Raw genomic sequence first — 19,503 nt, 5'->3', positions numbered from 1 at the left:
TTTACAAGCAAGAGAGAACATTTCCTTATTTCTTGTTTCTTTCTCACTCTCTCAACACCTACCTTAAACACACACACACACACACACACACACACACTTTGTTAGGTTTTTCCTTTTGCTGAGTTTAATTTTTTCCTGTGGCTTGATAATTTTCATCAAAGAAAAAGTTCCCTATGCTTGTTTAAAACAGTGAGTTTGACTAGTGCAATTAAATTATGACCACATTAACAGAATTTTTTATTTGTGTACACCTTTTCACATTCTATAAAGCAGTAGCTCTCAACAGGGAACAGTTTTGCCTTCCAGGGGGCATTTGGCAATGATACGGAGACATTTTTGCTTGTCAATACTAGGGGTGGGAGGGAATGCTAGTGGCATTTGCTGGGTCTCTATCAGCATCCGTCCCCCAGCTAGGGATGCTGCTAGCCATCCCACAATGCACACAGCAGCCCCCACAATAAAGAATGATCTGGCCCAAATTATCAATTGTGCCAAGGGTGAGAAACCCTATTATAAATTAGGGTAGGCTAGTGTGGTGCTCCTACAGAAAACTTGGGGAATCATTTCTATAAAATGTTTATTTAGTTGGATCTAAAATCTCTTAAAGCTAAAGGACTCATCTTGTGCTTTCCCTATCACCACATTTCTTTAGTCATGTATTGTATTACTCAAATTATCTAGGTATTTCCATTGTGGGTATCCAGTGATTCCTTCTTCCAATTCTGGTGACATATTTTTCCACAACGTTGTGTTGTAATTAATGAAGAAAAATATTTAATCAATGTATTTAGTACTATTTATTTAAGAACATGTATGATTTTTGAGAAAGCTGAGGGTATTTTTGATGGTTTCTTCATTTCTATCTTTTAAAAATACCTATTAAATGTTCTTTAGGAATTTGATTTTAAAATTTGCTAGATATTTACTCCAGTATGTCCCTTTATCCCCCTCTCAATACATCTAAGGTATATGCCATGTATAAACAGCCCATCATATAGAATAGCCAGCATATCTTTTACCAGTAGCTCCTTCTTGTCCTTGTTTATATATGCCATTTTTCTAAAATTATAATTACTTAAAATATTCATTTGATTCCTTCCTTACCTTGTCATTTCTTATAAGCTTCCAAAACTTTAAGTCATGGGCCAATGAGCATACTAGAGGAGTGATAAATTGTGAAGACTGACTATACATTAGCAGAGCTCAATGTTGTAGTTAAAATGTGCACTAGTTAATCCGATGGATAGCTAATGATTTACATATTCATCACTGTGCTGCCTGGTAATTAGGCATGTGGTAAACAGTTCAGAGAAATTACTGTAATTAGTATTCCTTCTACATGTCCAAACTACATTTTTGTAAGGTTTTTTTTTTCCTGCTTGCTTAGTTATTTCTACAGTGTCTATAATCAATGTCAGTGTTGACATTCTCCCTCATATGGAACTGTGTATATTTTCTTTACACTTTAATTGTCTCCTCTCTCTCTCTCTCTCTCTCTCTCTCTCTCTCTCTCTCTCTCTCTTTCACATGCACACGTACATACACACACACATACACCCCACACTTCTTTTTTTCATTGACACATACTTACATGAAAGACTAGCATACTCAAGCTCATATTATTATATTATTATCTGGGTCTTGAGAATGTTCAGAATAAGGAAATGTTTCAGAGAGAACACTAGTCACACCTCTTTTTATCATAATTTTTTATAATATGGATGAATTCATCATTTTTGTTTAAGAAAAAAGAAGGCATAACAAATGAAAAAAAAAGGCATGAACTGGAACCCAAGGTATACCTCAGTGCCAGTTGTTACATATGTGTGTCTTTCCATAAGTGGGGAATCATTTCCTACCTATGACTTACGGAAGTAAAACATCACATTCTAAAGCACGAGAACTGAAAGCTGTAACTAGACTGTGGCACACCAACAAAATGGCACCATTGGTCATGCATACCAACCAAGAACTGCCTTGTGCTTACTTTCTCCATTCATGCTTATAATGTAGGCCGGCTGGGTCCAAGGACCCAGAGGGGGTCCCACAGCACCAGCCAAGAGAGTCCTTGGCTTTGTGCAGAATGGAAATCAAAAGCGAGCCTAGAGGAAGCAGAGTTTATTAAAGATGTAGAGAGAGTGTAGGTACAGACAACATCTGGGAGACTCAGAAAGGAAAGGAGATGGAGTCTTGTTTTTGCTTTGGGTCTGGGATTTTTATTGAGGATGGTGGTCTGGTGTATGTGTCCTCTGAGGCATCTAGGAACTGGTCAAAATGAGGAGGGTGCTCAGGTGTCCTCCAGAAGTCAGTCACGCCCTGGAGCCCCAGGGTCTTGGTGAGTCATTGGTCTGGAAAACATACATAAAGACCCCACCTAGTTACTCCTCAGATGTTCTCTATTGTGCTAGAAGACTCCAAAGAAATCATTAGGTCTTCGCCTCTTACAAGGAGGACATACATATCCATATGTATGGATACATACTATATGGCATACTGTATATCCATATACCTACTATAAGGCACATGGAAGACAGGGGCGCAAGAATAGAGGTGGCAAAAAAAAAAAAATCATAGGATCCCTTCAGTTTCCCTCTGTCACCTGGACATGAATGGACGTGAAGTCTCAAAATTATGCCTCATAATTCCTTTTAAACCAACCAGACTATACTAATTTTTCTCCTTTACTGTTGTTGCAAATATGCTAAAATGGTGAGACTACAGCCAATTTCGATTCTCGTTATTTGTGAACGAGATCTTTGTAGTACAGGAAATGTTTACAGCTAATGTGTTCTCTCACTTATTAGTAAGAGCAAGTTTTTCAGACATTTATTATTTATTTTTATTTTTTTAATGTTTATTTATGTATTTTGGTATTATGGTATTTTGGTATTTTGGTATTATTTTGGTATTATGTATTTATTATGTATTTATGTATTTTGACAGAGCACCTGGGTGGCTCTGTCACTTAGGCATCCAACTTCAGCTCAGGTCATAATCTCACGGTGTGTGAGTTCAAGCCCCATGTTGGGCTCTGCACTGATGCTCAGACCACTCTCCCTCTCTCTCTCTGCCCCTCCCCCACTTGTGTTTTCTCTCTCAAAAATAAATAAACAAACATTCAAGGGTCAGAGAGAGAGGGAGAAAAAGAGAGAATCCCAAGCAGGGTCCAGACTCAGCACAGAGCCCAGCTCAGGGCTGCATCTTACAAACCGTGGGATCATAACCTGAGCCATGAGATCATGGCCTGAGCCGAAATCAGGGGTCGGCCGCTTAACTGACTGAGGCACCCAGGCGCCCCAGACATTTCTGTTTATACATATACTCACAAGACTTAATTAAATATCTTCTCAAGGACTTGGGATGATGAGAAATATGTTTCATTTCTTTTGCAAAGCTTTTCCTGGAAAACTAGGCGGGGACCACTATTTAGATGACAGTTGAAGAGGCTGTCAATTGTGGCCTACTTTCCTGGGATAAGACATTTATAGGCATTTTGTAGTTCCAGGAAATAATCTTGTACCTTTAACTGGAACTTATTTAGGCTTTCACAGACATTAACTGTGAGTTCAAGGTTAACCTTTGGAAGCAATAATGGAAGAAAACCAAATTAAAAGAACAAGGTTAACCTAAACAACTATATCTGCCTCATTTTGGTGCCTTGTGCTATTTGGCTTATACATGTTAGATCCAGGTAATCTAATGTTTTCATACATATTTGAAGACCTCTGCTCATGGAGATGGGCCCTCAATTCTGAATGAAGTATAATTATTATAAACAAAACTTAGGAAAAATGAAAATGTTTAAGATATACTAAACTAGTCATCTACATACTTAATGTCAAATACAGTTTTATCAATTATACTCTCCTTTATCAGGTATGTATGTTTTTATAGTGTTTCCTGAATCAAGTTCATTGTTGTCCTCAGTTTTGCTTTACTTTTAAGTGAGTGATTTGGGATTTTTATGTTTCACTTACATGGGAGGGGAAGATTTAGCCCACTGTCTACCATCACCACCAATAAAATCCCCCAGCTAACTAATTATAAAAGTTAGGTGACGTGGTACTTTAAAAATGTGTCTATTTCTCATTGCCCTCCTATGTTTAATACCTTTGATAGGAAAAAACAAATTTTTCTCCTAGAATATGTGTTATCATGACTCCGCTTGCCCAGCAGTGTTGCCAAAGTACTCATTGTCCACATTGATTCATTTATCCCTTTGATATTCATTGAGCTCCTGAAAAGTCATATTCACCTTTTCTCACCATCTAATCTAGCTATTTTTAAAAAAATGTTTATTTATTTTTGAGAGAGGGAGAGAGAGAGAGAGAGAGCATGAGCGGGGGAGGGCCGGAGAGAGAGGGAGAGAGAATCCGAAGCAGGCTCCGTGCTGTCAGCCCAATGTGGGGCTCAAACACAAACCATGAGATCATGACCTGAGCTGAAGTTGGAGACAAGTGACTGAGCCACCCAAGGTGCCCCCCAATCTAGCTAGTTTTGCTCACACTTGGTCCCTGCCCTCTATTCCTTCCTGGGTCAAGGCAGTCCTCATTTCTCATGGCATTGGGGGCAGTTCCTTGACTGATTTCCTTTCCTCCAGTCTTGTCCTTTTCACATCTTTCCTTCATTATACCTCCACGGTTCTAAGATGCAAACCTGATCAAGTCACTCTCGTTCTTTAAAATATAGTACTTTAAAAGATCGAGGAGCCTCCTTTCTACCCTTTCCCCATCCCCTAAGGATAAGCTTTGTGCTCCTTTAAGGAGTCCTAAAGATCTACATCATCTGGCCTCTGTCTGCCTCTCCACACTCCTCTTCCTTAACTTCGCTGTTCTACTGAATGACTCAGTGATGAATGGCTTTAGTTCTCCCCTCTGGGCTGCCTTAGACTTCCCCTGCCCTTGACTTTGCATTCTATAGCCTGAGGTACATTATCCTCTCTTCACCTAGTTTACCTTTATAGGTTCTTCACATTCTTCATAATTCGCTCAAGTTTGACCTCTTCTGTGAGGCTTCCACCCACACCTAGATGGAATGTGCCGCTCTTCTGAGCTTTCAAGGCCCTAGACACACCTCTGTCTTCTATCCTTGCACCTTTACCACCTCATGTGTGTAGATTTGTCTTTCCCTCTATTGGAAAAGTTTACCTAAACAAAGGACCATACCCTCTTCATCTTGGCATGCTAGTGCTGAACGCATGAGAGAAGTAAGAGAATGTCTCTGAGGAACTTTACTAGATTCCCTGATAAGAACATTACTGTTGGGATGCCTGGATGGCTCAGTCGGGTGAATGTCCGACTCTTGATTTTGGCTCAGGTCATGATCCCAGGGTCGTGGGATTGGGCCCCTCCCACACTCAGCATGGAGACTCCTCAATATTCTTTCTCTCTCCCTCTGCCCCTCTCTCCCCCCACTCTATCTCTCTAAAAGTAAATACTTTTTTTTAACAAAAGAAGAACATTGTTTTCTATATACTTTCAAAGGAAATAGATCATCTTCACTTGTTTTTCTTTTAAGTTCTAATAGCATATTAAAACTGTTTCTTTTTTACTTTTCTTTGTTGTTGCTGCGTACAGTTTAACCAAAGTCTCTCAGAGACCTGTGTGTTCTAGAAGCAGATTTCATCAATTTTCTACCCTATTTCAAAATAGATATTTAAAGTATTTCTTTTCCTTGGGGGCATATATATGTTTAACATCTCCTTTCTGAAGTTTTTCTGAATGATGATGTCAAAGTAATGCACAAGAATGTTTGGAAGTAGTGGAATGTGGTTAATTAAGTTATGGAGGAGAAAACGAAAACTTTTTCTTAAGAGAGCTTTAGATTAGTGTGAACTAGGAAAAAAAAACATTCATGAGAAGGTCAAGCAACCACTGACAGCAATCTATAATCTTAATAGTGCTTTGGGATTAAGTGTCTTTTGTGGTATTTGTAGAATTTAAAAAAAATATGTGTTGGTAGTAGTAGATGTAATAGTCCTTTTTTTTTTAATTAAAAACTGATTTTTTTTTACTTTCACTGAAAAATATTATGCTAAAAATGGGTTAACCTTCAGTTTTATATAGGGTCGGCAATCCCTGATTTTATGGTATACTGTAGGGATACCAAGTTACAAAGACCACTATAAAATTATTATATTTTCTCATAAGATAGGTGCTTCCTTATAATGCTCTATAAAATCTTGACATAAAATAATTCACAGAAATAGCTAACCACATGCTATAAATGTGAAAATGTGAATAACCATCTCTGATATCATTTATGGAAGACAGCCTACCTAAAGAAAGTAGGAATAAGGGTAGTGTGTACCTTGATTATTTAGAGGGCCTGAAGTACTTTAAAATAGATGCAGCTTAGAAAAATACACCCATGTGGTAACTTAAAGAGGCCTGATCTAAAACTACTGTCCCCACAAGCCGTGAACTCATCTAACCACAATTGGTCTTCCATTGTTATATTTATGAAAGTATATTAAGGATAATTCTGAATGACCAAAACGTATTTAAAAATCCACCTAAAGAATTTTCATCTTGGGGCGCCTGGGTGGCTCAGTCGGTCAAGCGGCCGACTTCGGCTCAGGTCATGATCTCACAGTCCGTGAGTTCGAGCCCCGCATGGGGCTCTCTGCTGACAGCTCAGAGCCTGGAGTCTGTTTCAGATTCTGTGTCTCCCTCTCTCTGGCCCTCCCCTGTTCATGCTCTGTCTCTCCCTGTCTCAAAAATAAATAAAACGTTAAAAAAAAAAGGTTTAAAAAAAAAAAAAAAAGAATTTTCATCTGAAGTTGTTTTCTTTCCTGTCAGAACAATATGCATTCAAGGATACCTGAATGTGATTGACTTTTTAGTCATGCTCCAGTTTGGAACCACCTTTTCTGCTGGTCATCCTTGCAGGATCTACATACCTGAAAATGAAGGTGTTTGTTTGGTAGAGTTTGGAGATGGAGCATTGCTGACATCTGAGCCCTTGACCATCTGCTCTCCATTGTCCTCTCTGTTCCTCACGCCTGCCTCTGTCACTGGCAGGCTTAGGAGCCAGGAAGAATCACAAAGGAAGAATGGAAGAATGGAGCAGCAGGACCACAGGGCTTTACACCACCTTATTTTCTGAAGTGTTTTTAATGTTTATTTAATTTTGAGAGAAAGAGAGAGAGAGCAGGGGAGGGGTAGAGAGAGATGGAGACACAGAATCCAAAGCAGGCGCCAGGCTCTGAACTGTCAGCACAGAGCCCAACACGGAGCTCAAACCCACAAACTGTGAGATCATGAAGTCAGACGCTTAACTGACTAGGCCACAAGGCACCGTTACACAACCTTATTTTCAAGCTCCCTGCCCTCCCCTGAGCACTTTCTAGTGCAGTCACTTTGAACTTCCCAACACTTTCCTGTGCATTTTGGTGCCTCTTCGCTTTTCCTCATGCTGCTTCCTGTTTTTCTTGAGGAAGCTCTTATTCCTACTTTTAGACCCAGCTCAAAGATCACAATGTATGGCAGAGGCAGTGCTCCATGCACACTAGCTTTCTTCTCCCCTTGCTCCCAGGCTGGAGGAGCCCCTCCCCTCTCTGCTAGAAAAGCCCTTCCTCCCAGTGCAGGACCCTGGGGCTTTCACATCACAGTGCACCAAGTTCAAGTTCTGGCTCAGATGTGTGTGGCTGTGAAGCCCTGGCTCCTTTGCCAGGCAAAATCTTAATTTCGTCTATACAATCGAGTCATGCTTAGTTCAACACCACATCACAGCGCCGAATGAAATCATGCATATAAAGGAATTAGCCTAGTGCCTGGCACATAGCAAGCACTCAGTGAATGGAGATTATTAATGTCTTTGTCAAAGTTTATAATGAATCCACCCTTCTATAAGGAGAGGGACAGGGTTTTGTTCTTCTTTGACTATCTACAGTGTCCGGCACATAGACACTTGAGAAGTGTTTACCAAGTGGATGAATTAGTGGATAAGTTCAGAGTGGTGGTTGTGAGTGAACAGCAAGAATATTTCATCTTTCTGGACAAGCTGCCTGCTCCCTTTGCCTCTTTTCCCTTTGTCTGCTGGAGGTTCTGTGGCCCCCTGGTAGTTTGGACCCCGAAAGAAATGACCAAGATAGAGTAGATGTCCTTGTTTTGAGGCTCATTTATTCCTTCAGCATTTATTAAACAAACACTATTGAGCTTCTTCTATGTGTCCAGGCACAGCTTTCCATCTGAAAGCCAAGTTCCACTTCACACTGCTGAAAAGGAATCCATTTGGTCTTGTGCGTTGTTACATACATAGCTGTCCAGGCACAGTCATGTTTTAGCATATTTCAAGTATGCCTCTTTCTCCCTCTGCGATATCAGAGGCTTCCTATTTATCTTTCTAGCCAAGAAAAATGTCTGCGAATCATCCAAGGCTACTTACCTTGTGCCAGAATCTCCAAATGAACAGCTAAAGGTCCTGAGAAGTTTAGCAAGAAGGGCTACCGGACAGGTAGTGGAACAGGGAAATGAGATGTAGTCAAAGCAGAAACCTGCTTGTGTTAGTGAGATAGCTGACTGTCCCTTTATCGTAGGAAAGCACCTTTATATGGCCAGATGGACTAAAGCTCTTCATGGACATTGAACTCCATGAGGTCACAAACCGTATCTTGGACACTTTCTGAGAACCTCCAGAATACTTGATAAAATTTAATTGTTTGATCACTTCCTATTGGACACTAACTGACATCTAGCTGACTATCATTTCCTAAGTATAATGCCTCTCTCAACTGTGTTAGTAAATGGGATCAAAAGACTTGACAATATTGCCCAATTGTGTGAATTAAGGATGATTCCACTGGATTAAATTAATTTTAGAGGTTTTTGCTCATTGCTGACTCATTTCAGATTTGTGCCAAGAGAGAAAGGCAATTTACCTTGATTTTGACTCATACTCTTGGAGTTAAGAATATAATGATTAAGGTAAGAGTCATCAAAAGCTATTGGAAATAATGCAATAATGGTTACAGTTTTATTCTTTGTATTGCATTTTAATGAAAGATCCTAAAGAAAAAATATCTAAAAAGCAAAAAAAGTCTACCACTGAATAATCAGTGCAGGAATTTAAAGTGAGAGACTCTTCAAGAAATAGTGATTGTGTAACCTGCTATGTCACATTCCCTTCAATAAGATGAGGGCACATTTGAGCATAAAAGTCCTTAATGATGTCACAGCTGGTACTAGCCAAGATAAGTCTCCTTGTATCATCCAAGGCTATTTACCTTCTGCTAAAATCCAGTGTAGCATGGTATGTTATAGAGTATCTGCATTGAAATAAATTGGCATAATCCCAGGGATCAGAAGAATAACAGAAACGTGGAAGAGAAGGTTGGAAAGTCCCCCTCCATCTTACCCCAACCAAGAGAATCTGAGAAGGGAAGAAGACAGAAGAGAATAAACAGAGAAGGGAGTCTCCAAAGATGAGCCCACTGAAAACCTCCTTCCTAATGAAACTCTTTCCTAGTGGGTGCGGAAGATGCTATGGGCAATGTGGCAAATCACAGTAATTTATTTTGCACACAGCTGTACTCAAAACATACAACAATTTATGTCTTTATAGCATCTTATTGAGATATGATTCACTCACTGCACAACTCACCTACTTAAAGTATACAATTCACCGGTTTTTAGTATATTCATAGCATTGTGCAAGCATCACCACAATCAAGTTTAGAAGTTTTTCATCACCCCAGAAATAAACCCATACCCGTTAGCAGTCCCACAGTTCATTGTTATTCAGACAGAAGGGGAAAAATCCTCTATTTATAAACCTGGATTTATATAATTTTGTTTTATGAAAGTAATGTTATAATTGGATAAAGCAACTATGACTTGTTCTCTTACAAGGAAATGGTAACTTGAAAATTATGTACATTATCTAGTTTAATTTTTTGTAAACATTTTTATGATTTTTAAAAAAAATATATAAAATTCTACATTTTATACTAATTTTTTGAGACAGAACTCTACAGTCTATCAGAGTCATTATTGGTCATTTCCAGAACCTTTAATGTCACCCATCTAATGAGAACATTCCTTGAACACACTTTGTGACCTTTTGTTTAAATATCGTATTGAATAGTTCCCTTATAATAATTAATTCCCAGAACACTTACAAGGCAAGTTTGGCTAATCAGAATGCAAAACAATTAATTCTGTATGGCAAAACATTATGCAAATTTCAAGTTAGGAGACAAAAAATACTATTTGTAAAACGTGTCTTATAAAGGACTACATTTTGTAACATAAAAAGAACATGTGCTGATCAATAAAGAAAAGGACAAACGACAGAAAAACGGATGGATATGAACAGTCAGTTCATACAAGAGAAAGCCCAACTGCCATGGGGAAAGTTTTCTATTTGTTCAATTCAAGAAGTAGTAAAAAATGTAAATTAACACAACAGTGAAATCCCATTTTTACTCAACAGGTAAACAATGTGGTGGTTTTTTTTTTTTTTTTTCTTCCTGCCAAGTTTGTTTCCTGAAAGCAGGAAGAAACTCACTCACATACAAAGTTGATGAGAATGTGGATAGTGCCAAGCAACACTAATTTATAAAAATGTTAAAAGCGCATCTGTCTTATTACTAAAGTATATATATAAAGTTTATTGTAGGTTGTAACCACAGAAATCTTGAGACGGGTGCCTGGGTGGCTCAGTCAGTTAAGCATCTGGCTTCAGCTCAGGTCATGATCTTGTGGTTCGTGAGTTCAAGCCCCGCGTCAGGCTCTGTGCTGACAGCTCAGAGCCTGGAGCCTGCTTCCGATTCTGTGTCTTCCTCTCTCTTTGTCCCTCTCCTGCTTGCACTCTGTCTCCCTCTCTCAAAAATAAATAAACGTCAAAAAAAAATTTTAATGGCCAACTAATCTTTGACAAAGCAGGAAAGAATATCCAATGGAAAAAAGACAGTCTCTTTAACAAATGGTGCTGGGAGAACTGGACAGCAACATGCAGAAGATTGAAACTAGACCACTTTCTCACACCATTCACAAAAATAAACTCAAAATAGATAAAGGACCTGAATGTGAGACAGGAAACCATCAAAACCCTAGAGGAGAAAGCAGGAAAAAACCTCTCTGACCTCAGCCGTAGTAATTTCTTACTTGACACATCCCCAAAGGCAAGGGAATTAAGAGCAAAAATGAACTACTGGGACCTTATGAAGATAAAAAGCTTCTGCACAGCAAAGGAAACAACCAACAAAACTAAAAGGCAACCAACGGAATGGGAAAAGATATTTGCAAATGACATATCGGACAAAGGGCTAGTATCCAAAATCTATAAAGAGCTCACCGAACTCCACACCCAAAAAACAAATAACCCAGTGAAGAAATGGGCAGAAGACATAAATAGACACTTCTCTAAAGAAGACATCCGGATGACCAACAGGCACATGAAAAGATGCTCAACGTCGCTCCTCATCAGGGAAATACAAATCAAAACCACACTCAGATATCACCTCACGCCAGTCAGGGTGGCCAAAATGAACAAATCAGGAGACTATAGATGCTGGAGAGGATGTGGAGAAACGGGAACCCTCTTGCACTGTTGGTGGGAATGCAAATTGGTGCAGCCGCTCTGGAAAACAGTATGGAGGTTCCTCAAAAAATTAAAAATAGACCTACCCTATGACCCAGCAATAGCACTGCTAGGAATTTACCCAAGGGATACAGGAGTACTGATGCATAGGGGCACTTGTACCCCAATGTTTATAGCAGCACTCTCAACAATAGCCAAATTATGGAAAGAGCCTAAGTGTCCATCAACTGATGAATGGATAAAGAAATTGTGATTTATATACACAACGGAGTACTATGTGGCAATGAGAAAGAATGAAATATGGCCCTTTGTAGCAACATGGATGGAACTGGAGAGTGTTATGCTAAGTGAAATAAGCCATACAGAGAAAGACAGATACTGTATGGTTTCACTCTTATGTGGATTCTGAGAAACTTAACAGAAACCCATTGGGGAGGAGAAGGAAAAAAAAAAGACGTTAGAGTGGAAGAGAGCCAAAGCATAAGAGACTCTTAAAAACTGAGAACAAACTGAGGGTTGATGGGGGGTGGGAGGGAGGGGAGGGTGGGTGATGGGTATTGAGGAGGGCACCTTTTGGGATGAGCACTGGGTATTGTATGGAAACCAATTTGACAATAAACTTCATATATTGAAAAAAAAAAGAAAGAAAATTTTTAAAAAATTTAAAAAATCTTGAAAAAAAAGCAAAAGCTAAAAACAGAGTTCTGGCTAAATAATTAAGATATATCCATTTAATGTAATAGTACATTGTCACTAATAAAAATTAGGTCAATCTCAATGGAAAGTTGTTCAATATGTATTGTGAAGTGGGGGGAAAAATCATGATATCAAAATTATATATTCTATTGCATTTTAATACAAAGGAACACACACACATTTACTTTCACATATGTATCTTTGTGTGTGTTTATACATGCACTGATATTTTATGACAGTCTCCCAAGAAATTATCAGTGATTATCTTCTTGAACTAAGAGGGGAAATGGGGAAGAGACATTTTTTACTTTATCTTTTCTTTACTGTTTGCATTCATTCTAAGAAATCTACGTTTTAGAGCATTTTTACATTTCAAAATCAATGCTCATATAGTACAGAAAATTGAAAATGTAGAAAAACGCATTTATAAAATGCAATCCATTTACCTAGCAGAAAAAAAGTGTTAAAATCTGTTTAGAAATATCCTTTTGCAACATTTATTTGCATACATGTGTACACTATGCTCTTGTTTTATAATCCACTTTTTTTTACCCATAAACGTTTTTCATGAAACACTATTTTATAGTACATTCCAAATAAATGTGTCCTTATTAATTGTATGGCGGTGATAGCCTGTTTGTGCAGTTTCTCTTAATTTCCCTTCATAAATAGAAATAAAAAGGTTTGGGACAAAATAGCAATCAAGGTGGGAAGAGATTTGTAGAAATAAAAATATTATAGGTGAGGATTGGACAATGACTCTGAGAATCAAAAGCCAAATTCCTTCTTAAAAAATAACACGTATGGGGCGCCTGGGTATCTCAGTCAGTGAAGTGTCCAACTCTTAGTTTCAGCTCAGGTCATGACCCCACATTTCGTGAGTTCAAGCCTGCTTGGGATTCTCTCTCTCTCTCTCTCTCTCTCTCTCTCTCTTTCTCTCTCTCTCTTCATGCCCCTCCCCTGCTCCTGCCCTCTCTCTCTCTCAAAATAAATAAATAAACAAACATTAAAAAAAGTAACATGTATCAACAAATCTTTGTGGTGGGAGAAAAGATGAAGGAATGAATCAGAATCACAAAATGTCTTATACTATATTCCTAACAAGATTAACAAAAAGTAATTTATTTATTTATTTATTTATTTATTTATTTATTTTTTATTAAAAAAAATTTTTTTTAACGTTTATTTATTTTTGAGACAGAGAGAGACAGAGTGTGAACGGGGGAGGGTCAGAGAGAGGGAGACACAGAATCTGAAACAGGCTCCAGGCTCTGAGCTGTCAGCACAGAGCCCGACGCGGGGCTCAAACTCATGGACCGTGAGATCGTGACCTGAGCCGAAGTCGGCTGCTCAACCAACTGAGCCACCCAGGCGCCCCTAAATGTTTATTTATTTTTGAGAGAAAGAGACAGCGCGAGTGGGGGAGGGTCAGAGAGAGAGGGAGACACAGAATCTGAAACAGGCTCCAGGCTCTGAGCAGTCAGCACAGAGCCCGATGCGGGGCTGCAACTCACGGACCGCGAGATCATGACCTGGGCCGAAGTGGGCCGCTTAACCAACTGAGCCACCCAGGCGCCCCAACAAAAAGTAATTTAAACAATTAAAAGAAAAATGAAAAAAAAAAAAATCAGTAAATCTTCAGCTGTATCCAAACAAAGAAAGAGGAACAAGTCTAGCTTATAAACTTAAAAATGTTTGTCAATGGGGCACCATTGTTAAGCATCTGACTCTTGGTTTTGGCTCAGGTCATGATCTCACAGTTCATGGATATGAGCCCCGGGTTGGCCTCTGTGCTGACAGTGCGGAGCCTGCTTGGGATTCTCTCTGTCCCTCTCTCTCTCTCTGCCCCTTCCCTGCTCTCTCTTTCTCTTTCTCAAAATAAATAAATAAACTTAAAAAATAAATAAATAAAAATAAAAGTGGTTGCCAGGGAAGGACATGGAAAATTCTGGTGTTACCCAGCATGGCATAGCTATGCCCAACTCCTAATTTGAGATTTATCACTTTCTTTTGACTTTTTTGCACTGTTTGGACTTTTACAATTGGTGCATGTCATCTCTATAAAAATAATAAATCCACTTAAAACATTTTGATACATTATTTTCAAAGAACAAGGGGAAATTATGCATTAAATATTTATATTTGGCATGTATGGACATGCTTTTCTCCCTAAGTGGAGCCAATATACATCACTTAAAATTCTATAGTTGCTAGGAGACCATCATGTTCAATATTGTCTCTCTCAGCCTAAATGATATTTTAGGTGTCTTTAATTTTTGTCAGGTACATGATGTGCCAGGAAGGTTGAGGAGAACAGGTTTTTTAAAACAATTATTTAAATATATTTCTGCTAATATTTTCAGAAAGGAAAAAAAATCCTCTCTGTGAAATCGAATGTCTTTAAATATGACTTGACACTCTTTTTTTGTTTGTTTGTTTTGGAAATAAAGGGCCAAATTCACCATAAAATCTTTTTAAAGTTTAAATTTAAAAGTTTAAATTTAAATTTAAAAGTTAAAATTTAAAGTTAAAATTAAAATGTAAATTTAAAAGTTTAAAGTTAAAACACCAGTTTATCTTATTCAGTATTTCAGTTTATTGGGTAAATATTTGAAGATAAGTCCATCCACATAAAGAAGTTATCTACAGAAGTCATTTAGTGAGTTACTTTACTAGAGGTAACTACCTTGAGGATTGCAGTAATGACTCATTTGTTTGATGGCTGAGGGCCAAATGCAAATAGAATATCATCTGATTTCAGACACCTTCCCCACAAGTCAGAGATAATGTCTCCCTTCTAACCAGACCCTTTTCACTGGAAGACCACAATCCCTCCAAAATCTTATAGACTGTCATATTAGAGGCTGTCTTCCTATGACTACAATATTTATTAGCCTTGAAATACTATAACTGAGGGACTTACATAAGTACTGCACAGGGAATTCATTTCAAGCCACATTTGACCCCTTGTTTTAAAGGTGATCTTCAAATAGCTTTAAGGGAAATAAATCAAATTTTCAACCCATAGTCTGCTTTCTCCTAATAAGAAAAGAAAAGAGGCTTTAAATGTTTCTAACCTTTTCTTTTCTGCACTTTGGAACAGAAGATTAATCACATCTAGCCAGAGATGTAATTTAATGTCTGTCATTTGGAATAGAAGGGAAAATAGATAAATGGCTCATGAATAGAGTGCTTTAAAATTAAACTGTACAACCAAAGATTTTATTAGGCAGTTGGTGGGGAGGATGCCTCTCATTAAAAAGAAAGTCAAGTAACAAGGAAACATGAGAAACGATATAATAAATATTACATTTTTTGGCCAAAGCGACAGAAGGAAATCTCAAGTTTTCAGAGTAAGAGGTGGAGGATTGCCCGTAAGAATGAACTCACCCTTAAAATGTTTCCATGTCATCGCATGAATGTGAAATAATTTGAAAACATTGTTTGGAAGCTTGTCTGATCCAGGAAAACTTTGTCGTTCATAACTTAACATTCCCATATATGCCTGGCCATACTTTCCTGCAAAGTTTCTGTTTGTATTGATATAACTCTATCCTTAACAACAACAACTACAAACTAACTATAAGGCAGAAGTGATTACATCATGCTCATCAGATCAGTTCCTAGATAATAGTATTCCTTCGGTTTTCATGGAGTAAGAAACTGGAAATTTTGTTTTAAAAATTATATCCATGGCTGCCCTTCCCAAATTTCCACTTCCTTATTCTTCCCTACACACAGCATCCTTTGTGATCTGTGAGCAGCCCAGATCATGCAGCCAGAAATCCACTGATCAGCATAATGGGTCACAAAAATGATGGCAAATACCTTGTCTGCTTGCACACCCATTTCTTCCTTTTTTTTTTTTTAAGTTAATTTATTTATTTTGAAAGAGAGAGCTGTGTGAGTGGGGGAGGGGCAGAGAGCGAGGGAGAGAGGGAGAATCCTAAGCAGGCTCTGCACTGCCAGTGTGGAGCCCAACATGGGGCTTGAACCCATGAACTGTGAGATCATGACCTGAGCCAAAATCAAGAATAAGATGCTCAACCGACTGAGCCCCCCAGGTGCCCCGACTTGCACACCGTTTCAGCTGAAACTTGAAGACCCATCTGAGCTGCTAAAAGTGTAGATCTGGCAACAGCTGGAAATTCACCAGGAATGCCCAATTCACATTGGTTCAGCCATTTTCAGGTGTTCACCTCACTGCCTTGTCCATTCAAACAGGTCACCTGTGTCTCTTGGACAACCTGTGATTTTCCCTCAAGACTTTAAGATGTCACATCATTAGCTGCGTGTAACAAGTGTGTTACCTAAGAGATTGCTGATAGAATAGCAGGGTTTATCTACTTGAGGCAAACTCTCATTTTTTCAACAATATAAGCAACTCAGAAACATATCTTCTTTCTGGTTGTATTGGAAGGTAATGTTTGGGGAGTTGCCATCCAGCTAAAAACACAGTTGTTTTCTCAGCATGGATTCAAGTGGGGGGTGACCCTGGAGAAGTGTGGAATGTATTATTGATCCGAGGAAGTAGTATCTAGAAATTTATCTCTGACGTACATTAAGCCTGTGAAATTTTGTCTCTGGGCTTACATTTTTTTAAATCCTATTTAATCTTTAGAAGAAACAACCTGACTTGCTGTTTTCCCTGGAGCAGTGGAACAGTCAGGAAAGCTAAGACTATAAAAGCGGTCCTAATGTGGGTGTTGTCTGGTTCATGTACTGAGTTATTTTAAAAAGGAAAGAATGTATTTCATCCCTGTTTCCTGGGTTCTTTCATGCTGCTGTCTTCAAAGAGTACCCTAGAAACCCATAGGCATAACTGATTCACAGAAAACTAATTTATATGCAGCACTTAATTTAATTTTTCCAGTGGATCTTCCTGGTGACACTCTTCAGAGCACTTTTAGAAAAGAGGCATTGCTTGTGTGGCACCAGTGGGGGATTCTTACTAAGACCTTTTTTTTTTCTTCAGGGTAGGTACTTCTGTGATACTCCAAGAAGTCACCAATTCTAAAGCCTGCTCATAGTTAGAACAAAAGCTAGACCGTTGTGGAAAAACATGATTGGCTGCCATACTTTTATGTTTCTCCTTGGAAGGAAATGGAAGCTTCCTTAAGAACCTGTTCAGCCTTTATTATCCGATAGCTTTCCCTACATCTAGGGAACTTCTGCTACCATTTTAATTCCTTCCTTTAGGTGGTACTATTATTTTAGGTACAGAACACTTTATACTATCTCCATAATAATTATTTATGATGGAAAAAACAGTCACAAAATGTTTTCAAAGTTTTACTTCTTCAGACTATAGAATAATTACTCTATCATTACTTTTGCATTCTAAAGATCTATTTTAATTTATATTATGGGGTCACCAAACCAGCAGCAGAATTATGTATTAAAAAATATGAATTTAGGGGTGCCTGGGTGGCCCAGTCAGTTGAGTGTCCAAGTCTTGATTTTGGCTCGGGTCACGATCTCATGGTTGTGAGATTGAGCCCCGCATCGGGCTGCATGCTAAGCATGGAGCCTGCTTAAGATTCTTTCTCTTTCTCTGCCCTTCTCCCCCACTCTTGTGTGCTCTCTCTCTCTCTCTCTCAAAATAAAAAATTAAGAAAAAACAGATATAAATTTGAAGGTTTCAGGTAGGGTATGGCTAATTCAATTCCTGATTTTTTGTGCTCTGCCAAACATACACATTTGTGTTACCTGTTTCTTCCCTAAAGTAGCTGAGTTTCATCAACCCTTGTGATTTTTCCTATTCCTTGAAGGCAAAACCTCTAAATTAAATGCTATCCCAATGATACTTTGCTCAGAAGTAGATTTTCATCACTATTCTTGAATACCACTCAATCCCTTTATAACCATGTAACTTCAGCTTGTCATTTATCATGACCTTCTGATTATTTTCTTCTACACCAGGGTTGGGATGTTTATTCCTGGTCCTATAGTCAGGGGGTATTTTTCCCCTTGGTTTTCCTATTGAATTTTTATTTTTCCCTCTTTGAGATGACTGTGCAGGCTCAAAGATGATTTTGTTTGGAGAATTATCTTCTCAAGTCTTGTCTTTACCTCAAGACACAAAAGCAATGACCCCCAAAACTCATTCACTCAATGTGGAATCAGGTTTGGATGTCCTTTCTCAGGATGAGTCTCTAATGATTTCTCTTCAAATGCAGATACCCCTTCCTGATGGACAATCTCTATTCTCAATCAGGCTTGATGTCCATTTTACATAACATCTAGATGAGGGTAGGTGACTTTCTGGAAACTTCCTTTGTATGTAAGTCCCTCCCCCCACCAAGAACCTGGTCCTTCTGCTCTAACTGATCAAGTGATAAGCTAGATAGGACAGACCCCCCTTGCACAGTTCCCTTCTTAACTGTACCATGGATATTTTTCTTGAGCTGTGTACCTTCCGGTAAAGCAGTTCTAAACCTCTCTAGTTATAAGAACCACCCAGGATACCTATTAAAAATATAAATTCCCAGACCCATTGCATCAAAACATCTGGGGAAGGGATTTGGGAAGTTTAATGTTTACCAATAACTTTCAAGTTATTCTTATCATTAGGGAAGTCAAGAAACACTACCGTAAAGTATTGCTCTCAGTAAGGTGTTGGGCTCTGTCTGTTATTTAATCCTTTCTGTGGTTACTAACTCCTATTTATTACCATCTATGGCTCTGTGTCTTAAGTTATTCCTTGGGTGTTAGAATCACAATCAGCTGAGGCGCTTGGTCAAGATATAGATGCCTGGCCAATGAGATTGGAATCTCTGGAGACGGGCCCAGGAACCTGTTGTTTTTTCACATGCTTCCTTACTCAAGTCAGAGCCACTGATTGAAGGGTGCCCCTCCACAGCTCCAGAGCAGTTCTTCTTAAGCTTTAATGTGAATACCAATCACCAGGAACATTGGTAAAATGCACATTCTGATCCAGTAGGGCTAGGGCGGAGCTGGAGATTCTACAAGATCCCAGACGACGCTGAGGCTGCTGGTCCATGGACCACATCAGCACAAGGTACTAGAGAACTTTCCTAAGCAAATGGCCCGTGCTATTGGACAGCACAGAGCCTGAGACTTTGTTTTAATGAAAGAAGAGTGGACCCACTGTCATCCAAACTGTGCTAATCCTAATCCCATTAAGGGGGCACAGGACAATTCAAAATAAAATCTTAACCTTTGTGAATGACACACCTGGCTTTCTCAACTGTCATCGCTTTGTGCTGCCCACAAGCTCCATACCTTCACCTTTCCCAGTGA

The 19,503-nt window shown here is 38.7% G+C and overlaps 1 protein-coding gene and 1 long non-coding RNA gene across 4 annotated transcripts in view; one reads left to right on the top strand and one right to left on the bottom strand.

The window, feature by feature from the left end:
- The window catches only part of DCLK1 (doublecortin like kinase 1), a 336,772-nt gene that overhangs the window by 213,193 nt on the left and 104,076 nt on the right, over positions 1–19,503 (top strand). The window lies entirely within an intron of this gene.
- Positions 2,141–8,566, bottom strand: LOC122228326. Its single transcript, XR_006206535.1, has 3 exons — positions 8,389–8,566; positions 6,823–6,901; positions 2,141–2,348 (listed from the first exon to the last, which is right to left on the bottom strand). It is a non-coding gene; the product is annotated as an uncharacterized LOC122228326 (long non-coding RNA).

This window comes from Panthera leo, chromosome A1 (genome assembly GCF_018350215.1).
Source record: "Panthera leo isolate Ple1 chromosome A1, P.leo_Ple1_pat1.1, whole genome shotgun sequence".
Taxonomy (NCBI): Eukaryota; Metazoa; Chordata; class Mammalia; order Carnivora; family Felidae; genus Panthera; species Panthera leo.
The sequence above is the reverse complement of the archived record's forward strand: the minus strand, read 5'-3'. Positions and strand labels throughout refer to the sequence as shown.